At 39.5% G+C, this 13856-nt stretch overlaps 1 protein-coding gene across 2 annotated transcripts in view; it reads right to left on the bottom strand.

Moving 5' to 3' along the window:
• The window catches only part of NELL1 (neural EGFL like 1), an 865070-nt gene that overhangs the window by 213996 nt on the left and 637218 nt on the right, over positions 1-13856 (bottom strand). The window lies entirely within an intron of this gene.

Here is a 13856-nt window from a genome sequence, read left to right as displayed (position 1 = left end):
TATAAATTAATTACAAATCACAAAACAGATTTCTAAAACCAGCAAAAGATATAGCTGAGTCTCACCAGGCAGTTTAAACTTCCTTATCATTGGAAAAGACACACAGGTGTTAGCATCTAACGTTGGCCTTTTACAAATGCTTTGGCTTCCAGTTTATTCTTCAACAGAACAGAATAGATAGCATAAATGAAATTATACACCTATGCACTTGGCAATGAAGAATTCCTAACCATAAGAACAAAGGCATTTATTCCATATTAGTTGTTTTCAAACTTTAAAATAAAATACACCTCAATAGCTAAATCATCGTCTCCTTTCGTCACCCTTTCAAGGCACTGCCATTTTCCATTTGCTGCTTTTCAAGAGTGGAATCAGGAACCTCCAACCTCCAGAATGATACCATACCCAATAGTTATACACAGAAAATCACTAAAGTGGAGAAACAGTGCTAAAACAGTGAGGTGAGCTCATAGTAACAACTGCCTGGGCTTGACTGCAGAGATGTTCCACCGTCTATTAGATCTATGGAATATGCTGGCTATGTGGGGGCAGCAAGTGCAAGGACTAAATCTTAACTTGGTTCAAAAGCTGCACAGTAAATGTGACGATTACAATCTGGCCTATTGTGAAACATTTAATGAAAGGTCAAATCAATTTATGTCCATTTTATTAGTTTCATAGGGCATTATTATAATATATATACAAAACTGAGATATATAGAATATACTACATATATATATTAGTGAGATGAGAGTCAAACTGAGAACACATTGACCGACCAATCTAGGGCCTCAGACTGAGGCTCACTACTGCAGAGCATCAAGCTAAGCTGTAATAATAGTAATATACTCACCCCGACACTACAGCACATCACACACAAAGGTTACCTCTATCATCAAGACAATCTAACATATACATTCCAAAACTCAAATGATCAAAATTAGTCTATACCTTTGGTTCACTGTTAAATAAAAAGGGCAATATTTTACTAACCAAATAAAATAGACTAAGTTGTGTGTGTGTGTCTTTAAAAGAAATGCATTTCAGAGGGAAACAAAGCACTGTAGATAAAAACAACAATAACCAGAAACCATGAAATTTTAAAACTGTTTTCTGGGGTTCTCAGCAAACTCTTTTCTGAATGTACTGCATTTCCTGAACAGGTTTTCACACTGCTGAGACTAAGGTCGATGCTGCCAATACTTGTCTATTTGGCAGGTGCTGGTGAGTGACATTTCCCTGCAACTGTACAGACCATGGATAAGTGGCTCTCTCAGACATGTGAAAGCTGCACCTTCTGTAAGCTAACACCACTGATGGGAGGTACATTTCATCAATTAGAGCCATCTAAGGCACCATACATATACCTCCTGCTTTCAAAGCAAAAAGAATTTGTTTTTCTCACTGTGTTTTCTTAACATTCATTGAAGAGTTGTAGTTTTAATGAACCCTCCTCAGTCACTCTGCACTCACACATAGCCACCAAACGTCTTTCCACCCTCTCCTCTTCGTCTCACTGCTAAGGCTCTACAACAGCACCCAGAAGTCTTCCTCGGCATGTTGCATGAAGCCAGTCATAATCCGACCTCACTCCAACTTTTTTAAAGTTTCTTTTACTATTTCTCATTATGTTTTACCTACTTCTACAATGGAAAAAACTCTCCCCAGAACACTTCAACAGCATTTTATGTGATTCTCCACCCTGAAATGCACTCCTGCACCTATCAACTCATCCTTCAAGACCCATATCTGGCATCCCTTATTTAGGGATTTTCTCAGGCCCAGAGAGAATACTGCTTCCTTGCCACCCCTAATCTCTCCTTTTATCATAACACTTAGAAAAAGTACTGCCTGTTTAATACATCTAACAGTGCATTAAGCATTTAGTACCATTTACTCCCATCCCAAAATGCTCTAAGGTGGGTGCTATTATTATTTCAACTTTATAAATAAGGAAATAGAGGCTTAAAGAGGACAAAGACCTCAGATTTACACAGCTCTTGAGTGATAGTGCACCCATCACATTTTTTAGAATTATTGATTTACATGTAATTTATTACTATTCAAGTTTACAAAAGAGCAAGACTGAAATCCTCATTCCTGTATGTCTTCCAGTGCCCAGCACAGCCCTGGTACACATTACTTAAGTGGACAGCATGTGTTTAATGACTGAATGAAAGGATGACAACCACGAAGAACATTCTTTGCTCTAGCATGTTCTACTCTACTTTGGTATTTTATGTCCAAAGTCTTCACTCTTTGCGCGCTGTTTATCAGTACTGAGTCTCAAGTCAGTGAGATGGCCCACAGTCTTCCTAATGCTCATTTCCACTCAAGTAGTGCTGTCTCCTCAGAAAACCCCTACAACTCTTAACCTTTTAAATGCAACCACTGCAACTCTCTATGCCGTCACCCTGCACTATGTTTCTTCACAGAATTTCTCTCTCCGGGATAGTGTACTGTCAGCAGCAGCATGAGTGACATTCATAGACAGTATTTGCCAAAGGCTGTGTCACGTGCTTTGCATGAACTGGGTGTATAATCTCCATAACTAGCCTAATGATTATTTCTATCATACACCATGTTACAGACAAGGAAACTGAAACATGTAGAGGTGAAGTAATTTACCTCCAAATCATCCACAGAATAAATGGCTTGTGAGTAGAATTTAGGAGGATAAAGAGGAGTTTCTCAGGTGACTAAGATGGAGAAGGCATTTTAGCAGAGCAAGTATGGATATCTGCTTTTTAGTGCAGTGAATATCTTTTGTTTTTGCATGTTCAGCATCCATTCTCCATTAACACATCATGTATTTTTTATCGCAGTGATCCATTCTATCTCTACTCTCAGTTCATGTGGCTTGGGGTGAGTTTACCGCATGTCCCAGTTCTAAAAAAAGGACAAATATATCTAAAACAATTCAAAGAGGACATTTTCTTAATGCTACTATGGGGTTCAGGGTGGAATTCATTCCAGTGGAACTGCTTAACTCATATAAGCCTGAAAGTCAGTGCAATTGAGTCCAGCAATGCCTGATCTATCCCTGTAGTATCAGTTCTGGGGACCATTAAATTCCCTGGTGTGCTTAAGTCAGTTGGAGTTGGATCAACATTACTTCTATCTGAGTTATTTTTTACTAATCTGGCAAAAAAATAAAAAAGCAGGTCCATGTACTGGGACTTCAACTATTTCAGTATTGCTGGAATCTGAAGTATTCAGAAAAAGCGGCAGGAGCTGAGGCTGGAGCAGAAGCCGACAGTGAGTACAAGTGGCATGATATGAAGGTGCCTGGGGCCACTCGTGCTGGTTGTATGGGCCTCACACTCAAGATTTTAAAAGTGCTGTGAACAACTCAAAGCATGCCAACAGCTGCATTGAAGAAACTGCTCTGAAACATGAACAATTCACTGGGAGAAGGCATCTTTTTTAGGGAGACAATTTAGAGAGGACAGAAAAGCTACACTGCCCCAACGCCATGCAGCATTGGTACAACTGACAGGCACACAGTCCAACAGCATGAAACATGGCAGCTTTGAACAAAACTGGGACCTCTGGTCAGAAGACAGGCATTCACGTCCCCTGACCATAACCCTAGAAAAGTCACTTAACACTTTTGAAGTGGAGGAAATGACTCCTACTCTGTCAACTTCACAGGGGTTCAGAAAGATCCAAATAAGATATGGACATGCATATGCTTTGGAAAATACAAAGCTCTTTGCCAATGTCCATTACTACTAATGTCAGGAGGTCAGGGATTGGGTGTAAGCTTTGAGTGAGTGTGAGCAAGTCATTAAACACTTAAGTTGCATTTCACTTCTTTCTGAGACTGAACTCAGTGGTGTTGAAAGTTCCTTCCAACTATAACATTATTTTAATAATTTCCAAAGTCTGCATTTTCTCTTTGTGAAAAAGAGGCAAATCACCCAAATTAACAAAATAGCTTAGCTAATTCATATTCTGAAGAAGGCAAAAGCCAAGCTACTTCTAAAGCCAGAACCCAATCACAGGTAAGTCCCATAGCCAGATGTGTGTACAACTTAAACACTGATAATAGAGAAGAATTCCAATGTTAAAACTGAGTAACAAATGGGGTAAATTCACAGGAGGTATGTGGTTTCATAAAACAGTTATTGTGCATTCTTTGAGAAATACTTCCATAAGGATTGTTAAAATTAAACTTCTGGCACTTAACAGATTAAATTACAAGGAAATTTCACTTAGGATTGACACAACATTCCCTGGGGCAGCAGGATATGAGGTGTTCATAGTATTATGACTATCATTGCATAGCACTTTCACAACCAAAAATCACTTTGAAATTCACCGAAACACTGTGATAGGGCAGTCAGGCATTATTCCCATTGTAAAGATAGGAAAACTGATGCTCTGCATGTAACCTCATACCCAAAACATACATTTAGTAGGAAAAGGTGGACTTTGAATTTAGGGTCCTTTGAGTTCTTAATAGAGAGGCTATCTTCCCTCTTGATACCAACTAAGCGTGGGTTACATTAGGTGCCACTGCTCTTCCTTTTATGTCATGCATAGTGGAGACTGTTGAATTTTTGAATGGGGAATAAAGAGAAAGCTATTATGAGATGTCTAGATCAGCTGAGTGTCATTCAGCAGAATTTAGATGAGTTTGCTGAATGGGTTTACACAACCAAATACACATCATGCAACACTACTGCTCCTATACTAAATTTCAGGCCTAGTGCCCACATGTGTGTTGATAAAAGTCAATTAATACTGCTCTCTCCTGCCTGATTTCTTAGTGACACCAAGTTATCTCAGCATGTTACAGCTGCCTTGAAATCTCTCCACTGGCTCCTGCTACAATTGGGTATTGATTGAAAAATTCTATTACTGTACTTAGTTACACAGCTTTCAATAAACAGGTCACAGACAGCACCGTGACTGGTTTCAAGGAGAGCTGAAAGACCTGAGAGCGATGGGATACCTGAGAAAATTAGCAAGAAGCCTGAGCCACTCAGGCAGAATGTATGGATCTCCTTCTGGGAGTGTGACCTGGTAATTTAGTTAATACTAACTCGCATCTGGTCCTCAAATGAAGAATACCCGCTGGGTACAAAATTGAAAATATTTAACGGCAACCTGATCACAGAAAACAAGAATAAACACTTGGCATGTGATGGCTTGGAGAGGCTAACACACATCCAGTTCAATTAACTTTTATTGAGCAAGTCCTATACTATATACCAGGGACCAAGCGAGATGCTGGAGATACTAAGAAAATAAAACATGATCCCAGGATCAAGAGTTGATGAACTATAACCCACAGGCCAAATGTGGCCCGTTGTTTTTGTAAATAAGCTTGTGGAACATAGTCAAGGTCATTAACTTATGTATTGCCTTTCTCTGCTTTTGGGGTATAATGGCAAAGATGAGTAGTTGTAACAGAGTCAATCTTATGAAAGTATACTTCACAAACTTAAAATATTTACTACCTGGCTTGCACAGAAAAATTTTGCTGACCGTGGGCTGGACTGTTGTGGGATTCCAGGTAATAATGGATGATTTGTATGTAATAGCCTAAATTCCTGACTGTCAGGACACAAGGTGGCAAGAGAACTTTAAGGAAGGGTACCTCAGCTTTCCTTAGGCCACCAAGAGGAAGAGATGCATAAGCTGATTCTGAAAGAATGAGCTAGGTGAAGAAAGATAAGGGAAGTGTGTGTGTGTTGGCAGGGGGCAGGGTGTGCACAGCAGAAGCATGTGCACAAGCCAAGGGGCAAAGAAGTAAAACAAGATCAAGCACGTGCATGGAAATGCAACCTACCAGGAACAGGTGGACTACTGGGGTCTCAAGAAGAAGGTAGGTTTATCTGTAGGAAATCCCAGGCTAGTAAAGGGATTAAACAAGGGAGTAAGTAGCCAAATTTGTATTTTGGATAGATCTTTATTAGAGGAAAGAGGAGTTTCAATTGTGAAAGACAAAATTAAAACTGTTAAACTAAGGAAGCAATTCAATAGTCCACATGACAGATATTGGAGGTCTAGGCTACGGTTGTGGTGAAATTTTCTTTAAAAAATATTACATGGAGACAAACAAAAGGAAGATAGGCCCTCTGGGGAATTCCCTTAAAAATAATGCTAACCAACTGGGGAGCCAAGATGGTGGGGTGAGTAGAGCAGCAGAAATTTCCTCCCAAAACCACATATATTTATGAAAATATAACAAAGACAACTCTTCCTAGAATAGAGACCAGAGGACACAGGACAACATCCAGACCACATCCACACCTGCAAGAACCCAGCGCCTCGTGAACGGGGTAAGATACAAGCCCCGGCCCAGTCTCCCCCCAGCTTCCAGCAGGAGGAGAGGAGTCAGAGCAGGAGGGAAAGGGAGCCCAGGACTGCTAAACAACCAGCCCCAGCCATCTGGACCAGAGCACAGACACAGTGCATGTGTGGGGTTCTGGATACTAGGGAAACAGGGCAGCAAGACCAGTGAGCAGGTCCCTGAGGCTGAGACCGGAGAACAAAGAAAAGCGAGTGGCTTTTTTTTTTTTTAACTTAATTATTTTATTTTATTTTATTTTACTTTATTTTATTTTGTTGTTGTTGTTGTTTAGTTTTGGTGAGTGCTTTTTGGAAGTCTTAAAGGAACAGGGCAGAACACTTAGTCCAGGGGCAGGGAATCTGGGGATCTCTGGGCACTCTAACCCCCTGGGCTGCAGGGAGCAAGGAGGCCCCTCACGGAGATAAATAGCCTCCCGGCCACTCCCCCTCCAACGCAGCTCCACCACTTTGGAGCAGCAGCCCGAGCCAGGCCACAACCACAGCAACAGCGGGGATGAACTCCATTGCCGCACAGCAGGAATCAGAAGCCCGGTCTGCACGCAGCTGCCAAGCACAACCACTAGAGGTCACTGTTCTCTCAGGAGAGGAAGGCCACAAACCAACAAGAAGGGAAGTTCTTCCAGCCATCACTCGTCCCAGCTCTGCAAACTATTTCTATCACCATGAAAAGGCTAAATTACAGGCAAACCAAGATCACAGAGACAACACCAGAGAAGAAGACAGACTTAACCAGTCTTTCAGAAAAAGAATTCAAAATAAAAATCATAAACATGCTGACAGAGATGCAGAGAAATATGCAAGAGCAATGGGATGAAGTCCGGAGGGAGATCACAGATGCCAGGAAGGAGATTACAGAAGTGAAACAAACTCTGGAAGGATTTATAAGCAGAATGAATAAGATGCAAGAGGCCATTGATGGAATAGAAACCAGAGAACAGGACTGCATAGAAGCTAACATAGAAAGAGATAAAAGGATCTCCAGGAATGAAACAATATTTAGAGAACTGTGTGACCAATCGAAAAGGAACAATATCCATATTATAGTGGTACCAGAAGAAGAGAGAGAAAAAGGGATAGAAAGTGTCTTTGAAGAAATAATTGCTGAAAACTTCCCCAAACTGGGGGAGGAAATAATCAAACAGACCACAGAAATACACAGAACCTCCAACAGAAAGGATCCAAGGAGGACAACACCAAGACACATAATTATTAAAATGGCAAAGATCAAGGACAAGGAAAGAGTTTTAAAGGCAGCTAGAGAGAAAAAGGTCACCTATAAAGGAAAACCCATTAGGCTATAGACAAGCAAAAGCTGAGGGAATTTGCCTTCCACAAACCACCTCTACAGGGCATCTTACAGGGACTGCTCTAGATGGGAGCACTCCTAAACAGAGCACAGAACAAAACACCCAACATATGAAGAATGGACGAGGAGGAATAAGAAGGGAGAGAAGAAAAGAATCTCCAGACAGTGTATATAACAGCTCAATAAGTGAGCTAAGTTAGGCAGTAAGATACTAAAGAGGCTAACCTTGAACCTATGGTAACCACGAAATTAAAGCCTGCAATGACAATAAGTACACATCTTTCAATAGTCACCCTAAATGTAAATGGACTTATTGCACCAATCAAAAGACACAGAGTAATAGAATGGATAAAAAAGCAAGACCCATCTATATACTGCTTACAAGAAATTCACCGCAAACCCAAAGACATGGACAGACTAAAAATCAAGGGATGGAAAAACATATTTCAGGCAAACAACAGCGAGAAGAAAGCAGGGGTTGCAGTACTAATATCAGACAAAATAGACTTCAAAACAAAGAAAGTAACAAGAGACAAAGAAGAACACTACATAATGATAAAGGATTCAGTCCAACAAGAGGATATAACCATTCTAAATATATATGCACCCAACACAGGAGAACCAGCATATGTGAAACAAATACTAACAGAACTAAAGGGGTAAATAGACTCCAATGTATTCATTTTAGGAGACTTCAACGCACCACTCACCCAAAAGGATAGATCCACAGGGCAGAAAATAAGTAAGGACATGGAGGCACTGAACAACACAGTAGAACAGATTAACCTAATAGACTAATAGACATCTACAGGACTCTACATCCAAAATCAACAGGATATACATTCTTCTCAAGTGCACATGGAACATTCTCCAGAATAGACCACATACTAGCCCACAAAAAGAGCCTCAGCAAAATCCAAAATAGTGAAATTCTACCAACCAATTTTTCAGACCACAAAGGTATAACACTAGAAATAAATTCTACAAAGAAAACAAAAATGGGCTCACAAACACATGGACGCTTAACAACATGCTCCTAAATAATCAATGGATCAATGAACAAATTAAAATAGAGATCAAGGAATATATGGAAACAAATGACAACAACAACACAAAGCCCCAACTTCTGTGGGATGCAGCAAAAGCAGTCTTAAGAGGAAAGTATATACCAGGCACACTTGAAGAAGGAAGAACAATCCCAAATGAATAGTCTATCATCACAATTATCGAAACTGGAAAAAGAAGAACGAATGAGGCCTAAAGTCAGCAGAAGGAGGGACATAATAAAGATTAGAGAAGAAATAAAGAAAATTGAGAAGAATAAAACAAGAGCAAAAATCAACGAAACCAAGAGCTGGTTCTTTGAGAAAATAAACAAAATAGATAAGCCTCTAGCCAAACTTATTAAGAGAAAAAGAGAAACAACACAAATCAACAGCATCAGCAATGAGAACGGAAAAATCACGACAGACTCCACAGAAATAAAAAGAATTATTAAAGACTACCATGAAAACCAAGCCAACAAGCTGGAAAACCTAGAAGAAATGGACAACTTCCTAGAAAAATACAACCTTCCAAGACTGATGAAGGAAGAAACACAAAAGTTAAACAAACCAATTACGAGCAAAGAAATTGAAACAGTAATCAAAAAACTACCCAAGAACAAAACACCCGGGCCGGACAGATTTACCTCAGAATTTTATCAGACACACAAGAGAAGACATAATACCCATTCTCCTTAAAGTTTTCCAAAAAATAGAAGAGGAGGGAATACTCCCAAACTCATTCCATGAAGCCAACCAACATCACCCTAATACCAAAACCAGGCAAAGACCCCACCAAAAAAGAAAATTACAGACCAATATCCCTGATGAACGTAGATGTAAAAAAATACTTAATAAACTATTAGCAAACCGAATTCTAAAGTATATCAAAAGGATCATACACCATGACCAAGTGGGATTCATCCCAGGGATGCAAGGATGGTACAACATTCAAAAATCCATCAATATCATCTACCACATCAACAAAAACAAAGACAAAAACCACATGATCATGTCCATAGATGCTGAAAAACCATTCGACAAAATTCAACATCCATTCATGATAAAAACTCTCAGCAAAATGGAAATAAAGGGCAAGTACCTCAACATAATAAAGGCCATATATCATAAACCCACAGTCAACATTATACTGAACAGCGAGAAGCTGAAAGTTTTTCTCTGAGATTGGGAACTAGACAGGGATGCCCACTCTCCCCACTGCTATTTAACATAGTACTGGAGGTCCTAGCCACGACAATCAGACAAAACAAAGAAATACAAGGAATCCAGATTGGTAATAAAGAAGTTGAACTGTCACTATTTGCAGATGACATGATATTGTACATAAAAAACCCTAAAGACTCCACTCCAAAACTACTAGAACTGATATCAGAATACAGCAAAGTTGCAGGATACAAAATTAACACACAGAAATCTGCAGCTTTCCTATACACTAACAATGAACCAATAGAAAGAGAAATCAGGAAAACAATTCCATTCACAATTGCATCAAAAAGAATAAAATACCTAGGAATAAATCTAACCAAAGAAGTGAATGACCTATACTCTGAAAACTGCAAGTCACTCTCAAGAGAAATTCAAGGGAACACTAACAAATGGAAACTCATCCTATGCTCGTGGCTAGGAAGACTCAATATCATCAAAATGGCCACCTTGCCCAAAGCAATATACAGATATGATGCAATCCCTATCAAATTACCAGCAAAATTCTTCAATGAACTGGAACAAATTATTCAAAAATTCATATGGAAACACCAAATACCCCGAATAGCCAAAGCAATCCTGAGAAAGAAGAATAAAGTAGGGGGGATCTCACTCCCCAACTTCAAGCTCTACTATAAAGCCAGAGTATTCAAGACAATTTGGTACTGGCACAAGAACAGAGCCACAGACCAGTGGAACAGACTAGAGACTCCAGACATTAACCCAAACATACATGGTCAATTAATATTTGATAAAGGAGCCATGAACATACAATGGGGAAATGACAGTCTCTTCAACAGATGGTGCTGGCAAAACTGGACAGCTACATGTAGGAGAATGAAACTGAACCACTGTCTAACCCCATATACAAAAGTAAATTCAAAATGGATCAAAGACCTGAATGTAAGTCATGAAACCATTAAACTCTTGGAAAAAAACATAGGCAAAAACCTCTTAGACATAAACATGAGTGACCTCTTCTTGAACATATCTCCCCGGGCAAGGAAAACAACAGCAAAAATGAGCAAGTGGGACTACATTAAGCTGAAAAGCTTCTGTACAGCGAAAGACACCATCAATAGAACAAAAAGGAACCCTACAGTATGGGAGAATATATTTGAAAATGACAGATCCGATAAAGGCTTGACGTCCAGAATATATAAAGAGCTCACACGCCTCAACAAAGAAAAAACAAAGAACCCAATTAAAAAATGGGCAGAGGAACTGAACAGACAGTTCTCCAAAAAATAAATACAGATGGCCAACAGACACATGAAAAGATGCTCCACATCACTAATTATCAGAGAAATGCAAATTAAAACTACAATGAGGTATCACCTCACACCAGTAAGGATGACTGCCATCCAAAAGACAAACAACAACAAATGTTGGTGAGGCTGTGGAGAAAGGGGAGCCCTCCTACACTGCTGGTGGGAATGTAAATTAGTTCAACCATTGTGGAAAGCAGTATGGAGGTTCATCAAATGCTCAAAAAAGACTTACCATTTGATCCAGGAATTCCACTCCTAAGAATTTACCCTAAAAAGGCAGCAATCAAGTTTGATAAAGATAGATGCACCCCTATGTTTATCGCAGCACTATTTACAATAGCCAAGAATTGGAAGCAACCTAAGTGTCCATCAGTAGATGAATGGATAAAGAAGAGGTGGTACATATACACAATGGAATACTACTCAGCCATAAGAAGAGGGCAAATCCTACCATTTGCAGCAACATGGATGGAGCTGGAGGGTATTATGCTCAGCGAAATAAGCTAAGCAGACAAAGAGAAATACCAAATGATTTTCCTCATCTGTGAGTATAAGAACAAAGGAAAAACTGAAGGAACAAAACGGCAGCAGAATCACAGAACCCAAGAATGGACTAGCAGGTATGAAAGGGAAAGAGACTGGGGAGGATGGGTGGGTAGGGAGGGATAAGGGGGGGAAGAAGAAGAGGGGTATTAAGATTAGCATGCATGGGGGGGAGGGAGAAAGGGGAGGGCTGTACAACACAGAGAGGACAAGTAGTGATTCCACAACATTTTGCTATGCTGATGGACAGTGACTGTATAGGCGTTTATAGGGGGGACCTGGTATAGGGGAGAGCCTAGTAAACATAATATTCTTCATGTAAGTGTAGATTAAAGATTAAAAAAGAAAGAAAGAGAAGGGGGATTACTCCCTGATAGGATAAAACTAACTATAAATCAATGATTAATGCATGCTTTAAATATCCTTAATTTTGATCACTTAAAGGGTATCAGATGATCGGCTATGGAGGTACATTTTTCTGATAATATTCCTTTCTCTTAAAAAAAAAAAAGCAGTTCCTGTGTGGTGACCTCCAATGAGTTCTACACAATGGTATAAAGGGCATATCAAAGTGTGGGCAAAGGGTCTGTTTGTGTTTGTACAGAGGATCAAAGCCTAATTTGGCTACCCAGAAAATGAACTAAGATATGATATGAAGAAGAACTTCCAACATCAGCACTCTCTGGAAGAGACATACCAGGAGATGATCATCAAAAATCCTCAACAAAGATCCAGGCGATGCTGCAGTTGTAGCTGCATTCATCCCACCGGTTCCTGGACTTGCCATTGGAATGAAGAAGGAGATATCTAAGCTGGCCTGTGCATACAGTAAAAGAACAAATTTGACTGGATCTATACTGTTGGAGCTCAACCAAGAATTAGGAGACGTGCAAGTTGCAGCGCTCCAAAATCTTGCGACTACAGACTATCTACTGTTAAACGAACATATGGGATGTGAACAGTTCCCAGAAATGGGTTGTTTTAATTTGTCTGATTTCTCTCAGACTGTTCAAGTACAGTTGGACAATATCCATTATATCATAGACAATTTTTCACAAATGCCTAGGGTGCCTAACTGGTTTTCTTGGCTTCACTGGAGATGGCTGGTAATTATAGATCTGCTTTGGTTATGTAACTATTCCTATTATGTTAATGTGTGTGTGCAATTTAGTTAGTAGTTTTAAACCTATACATGCTTAAGTTACTCTACAAGAAAGTATGTCAAAGAAATAATCAATCTTCCCATGTTTTCTTCCATATGCTACCTCTATAGCTTTTCTTCTTCCTTCCTAATTACAACCCTTAAATAGAATTTGTGCCTCATATCGAATTCACTGAGTATCATAATTCCTCCAAGTGGTAAAGATACCTCAAGACAAATGCTGGGCATAGAAGCCACAGGGCATAAATCTGCAAAGAAGTAAAAAGCTAACCTTTTCAAACAATATGGCTTCTCTCTAACTTACCAACTTTACGTTTCCCTGCATGGCCCCGGAAGATGACTGGTTAGCCAGAGACGGGTAAGATTCCTCAAGGGAGGAACAACCTAAGACAGGCACAATCACAGGGGGGCCATCAGGTGAGAAATTGGGGATCAACAGAGGTGATGCTTAGAATCCCATGCACCCTGTTTTTAGAGAAATCTTCTGCAGCAGTGGATGTCTTGCTGCCCTTGTCTAGCTTGGATTAATACTTAGCCTATAGGCACACACTTGATTATCTACATTTGCTTTCTTACAGCACTAAACTATGTTTTCTACCTTTATCTTGCATCTACCTACCACTTCAGCATTTTATTAAAAGTAATAATAATAATAATAATAATAATAATAATAAGGGAGAAAATGTGGGATTCACATATAAATCAAGTATAAAAATCAAACGAATATTCACGTTTGACCTGTTTGTTTGTAGTTCATAACGCGTGATCAAAATCAAAAGTTTCTGTGATAAAGGCCCTTGTACTGTTCACCATGTAAGAACTTATTCACTATGTAAGAATTTGTTCACCATGTAAGAACTTGTTCATTATGCTTCAGAAGATTGGAGACTGTTGAGAACTAGGCTTGAGGTTGATTAATGATTGTGCATTGAGTCCCCTATACAGAATTTTATTGTCGTTAACAACCATTTGATCAATAAATA

Source organism: Manis javanica, chromosome 11, assembly GCF_040802235.1.
Source record: "Manis javanica isolate MJ-LG chromosome 11, MJ_LKY, whole genome shotgun sequence".
Classification (NCBI taxonomy): Eukaryota; Metazoa; Chordata; class Mammalia; order Pholidota; family Manidae; genus Manis; species Manis javanica.
This window is presented reverse-complemented; position numbering and strand designations above follow the sequence as displayed.